Source organism: Syngnathus leptorhynchus, unplaced genomic scaffold (assembly GCF_054491065.1).
Source record: "Syngnathus leptorhynchus isolate UIUO unplaced genomic scaffold, UIUO_Slep HiC_scaffold_58, whole genome shotgun sequence".
In the NCBI taxonomy this organism is placed as follows: domain Eukaryota; kingdom Metazoa; phylum Chordata; class Actinopteri; order Syngnathiformes; family Syngnathidae; genus Syngnathus; species Syngnathus leptorhynchus.
In genome coordinates, this window is record NW_028232025.1 from 394,573 (window position 1) to 398,769 (window position 4,197).

Below are 4,197 nucleotides of genomic sequence, written 5' to 3' on the forward strand. Positions count from 1 at the left end.
GGAGAGCGGCATTTCAGAAAACGTGCTTATCTCGGCGAGAAAAAGCGATTTCGGCAATAAAATTTAAAACGCGTGTAAAACATAAACCAAACGATGAAATTGGTTATTTCTTCATGTATAATGATCAACTCGATACTCCCTAGCCCCCAACAGCCTTTTTTTTCATAACACTTTAACCAGAGTGACGGGAGAGCGGCATTTCAGAAAACGTGCTTATCTCGGCGAGAAAAAGCGATTTCGGCAATAAAATTTAAAACGCGTGTAAAACATAAACCAAACGATGAAATTGGTTATTTCTTCATGTATAATGATCAACTCGATACTCCCTAGCCCCCAACAGCCTTTTTTTTCATAACACTTTAACCAGAGTGACGGGAGAGCGGCATTTCAGAAAACGTGCTTATCTCGGCGAGAAAAAGCGATTTCGGCAATAAAATTTAAAACGCGTGTAAAACATAAACCAAACGATGAAATTGGTTATTTCTTCATGTATAATGATCAACTCGATACTCCCTAGCCCCCAACAGCCTTTTTTTTCATAACACTTTAACCAGAGTGACGGGAGAGCGGCATTTCAGAAAACGTGCTTATCTCGGCGAGAAAAAGCGATTTCGGCAATAAAATTTAAAACGCGTGTAAAACATAAACCAAACGATGAAATTGGTTATTTCTTCATGTATAATGATCAACTCGATACTCCCTAGCCCCCAACAGCCTTTTTTTTCATAACACTTTAACCAGAGTGACGGGAGAGCGGCATTTCAGAAAACGTGCTTATCTCGGCGAGAAAAAGCGATTTCGGCAATAAAATTTAAAACGCGTGTAAAACATAAACCAAACGATGAAATTGGTTATTTCTTCATGTATAATGATCAACTCGATACTCCCTAGCCCCCAACAGCCTTTTTTTTCATAACACTTTAACCAGAGTGACGGGAGAGCGGCATTTCAGAAAACGTGCTTATCTCGGCGAGAAAAAGCGATTTCGGCAATAAAATTTAAAACGCGTGTAAAACATAAACCAAACGATGAAATTGGTTATTTCTTCATGTATAATGATCAACTCGATACTCCCTAGCCCCCAACAGCCTTTTTTTTCATAACACTTTAACCAGAGTGACGGGAGAGCGGCATTTCAGAAAACGTGCTTATCTCGGCGAGAAAAAGCGATTTCGGCAATAAAATTTAAAACGCGTGTAAAACATAAACCAAACGATGAAATTGGTTATTTCTTCATGTATAATGATCAACTCGATACTCCCTAGCCCCCAACAGCCTTTTTTTTCATAACACTTTAACCAGAGTGACGGGAGAGCGGCATTTCAGAAAACGTGCTTATCTCGGCGAGAAAAAGCGATTTCGGCAATAAAATTTAAAACGCGTGTAAAACATAAACCAAACGATGAAATTGGTTATTTCTTCATGTATAATGATCAACTCGATACTCCCTAGCCCCCAACAGCCTTTTTTTTCATAACACTTTAACCAGAGTGACGGGAGAGCGGCATTTCAGAAAACGTGCTTATCTCGGCGAGAAAAAGCGATTTCGGCAATAAAATTTAAAACGCGTGTAAAACATAAACCAAACGATGAAATTGGTTATTTCTTCATGTATAATGATCAACTCGATACTCCCTAGCCCCCAACAGCCTTTTTTTTCATAACACTTTAACCAGAGTGACGGGAGAGCGGCATTTCAGAAAACGTGCTTATCTCGGCGAGAAAAAGCGATTTCGGCAATAAAATTTAAAACGCGTGTAAAACATAAACCAAACGATGAAATTGGTTATTTCTTCATGTATAATGATCAACTCGATACTCCCTAGCCCCCAACAGCCTTTTTTTTCATAACACTTTAACCAGAGTGACGGGAGAGCGGCATTTCAGAAAACGTGCTTATCTCGGCGAGAAAAAGCGATTTCGGCAATAAAATTTAAAACGCGTGTAAAACATAAACCAAACGATGAAATTGGTTATTTCTTCATGTATAATGATCAACTCGATACTCCCTAGCCCCCAACAGCCTTTTTTTTCATAACACTTTAACCAGAGTGACGGGAGAGCGGCATTTCAGAAAACGTGCTTATCTCGGCGAGAAAAAGCGATTTCGGCAATAAAATTTAAAACGCGTGTAAAACATAAACCAAACGATGAAATTGGTTATTTCTTCATGTATAATGATCAACTCGATACTCCCTAGCCCCCAACAGCCTTTTTTTTCATAACACTTTAACCAGAGTGACGGGAGAGCGGCATTTCAGAAAACGTGCTTATCTCGGCGAGAAAAAGCGATTTCGGCAATAAAATTTAAAACGCGTGTAAAACATAAACCAAACGATGAAATTGGTTATTTCTTCATGTATAATGATCAACTCGATACTCCCTAGCCCCCAACAGCCTTTTTTTTCATAACACTTTAACCAGAGTGACGGGAGAGCGGCATTTCAGAAAACGTGCTTATCTCGGCGAGAAAAAGCGATTTCGGCAATAAAATTTAAAACGCGTGTAAAACATAAACCAAACGATGAAATTGGTTATTTCTTCATGTATAATGATCAACTCGATACTCCCTAGCCCCCAACAGCCTTTTTTTTCATAACACTTTAACCAGAGTGACGGGAGAGCGGCATTTCAGAAAACGTGCTTATCTCGGCGAGAAAAAGCGATTTCGGCAATAAAATTTAAAACGCGTGTAAAACATAAACCAAACGATGAAATTGGTTATTTCTTCATGTATAATGATCAACTCGATACTCCCTAGCCCCCAACAGCCTTTTTTTTCATAACACTTTAACCAGAGTGACGGGAGAGCGGCATTTCAGAAAACGTGCTTATCTCGGCGAGAAAAAGCGATTTCGGCAATAAAATTTAAAACGCGTGTAAAACATAAACCAAACGATGAAATTGGTTATTTCTTCATGTATAATGATCAACTCGATACTCCCTAGCCCCCAACAGCCTTTTTTTTCATAACACTTTAACCAGAGTGACGGGAGAGCGGCATTTCAGAAAACGTGCTTATCTCGGCGAGAAAAAGCGATTTCGGCAATAAAATTTAAAACGCGTGTAAAACATAAACCAAACGATGAAATTGGTTATTTCTTCATGTATAATGATCAACTCGATACTCCCTAGCCCCCAACAGCCTTTTTTTTCATAACACTTTAACCAGAGTGACGGGAGAGCGGCATTTCAGAAAACGTGCTTATCTCGGCGAGAAAAAGCGATTTCGGCAATAAAATTTAAAACGCGTGTAAAACATAAACCAAACGATGAAATTGGTTATTTCTTCATGTATAATGATCAACTCGATACTCCCTAGCCCCCAACAGCCTTTTTTTTCATAACACTTTAACCAGAGTGACGGGAGAGCGGCATTTCAGAAAACGTGCTTATCTCGGCGAGAAAAAGCGATTTCGGCAATAAAATTTAAAACGCGTGTAAAACATAAACCAAACGATGAAATTGGTTATTTCTTCATGTATAATGATCAACTCGATACTCCCTAGCCCCCAACAGCCTTTTTTTTCATAACACTTTAACCAGAGTGACGGGAGAGCGGCATTTCAGAAAACGTGCTTATCTCGGCGAGAAAAAGCGATTTCGGCAATAAAATTTAAAACGCGTGTAAAACATAAACCAAACGATGAAATTGGTTATTTCTTCATGTATAATGATCAACTCGATACTCCCTAGCCCCCAACAGCCTTTTTTTTCATAACACTTTAACCAGAGTGACGGGAGAGCGGCATTTCAGAAAACGTGCTTATCTCGGCGAGAAAAAGCGATTTCGGCAATAAAATTTAAAACGCGTGTAAAACATAAACCAAACGATGAAATTGGTTATTTCTTCATGTATAATGATCAACTCGATACTCCCTAGCCCCCAACAGCCTTTTTTTTCATAACACTTTAACCAGAGTGACGGGAGAGCGGCATTTCAGAAAACGTGCTTATCTCGGCGAGAAAAAGCGATTTCGGCAATAAAATTTAAAACGCGTGTAAAACATAAACCAAACGATGAAATTGGTTATTTCTTCATGTATAATGATCAACTCGATACTCCCTAGCCCCCAACAGCCTTTTTTTTCATAACACTTTAACCAGAGTGACGGGAGAGCGGCATTTCAGAAAACGTGCTTATCTCGGCGAGAAAAAGCGATTTCGGCAATAAAATTTAAAACGCGTGTAAAACAT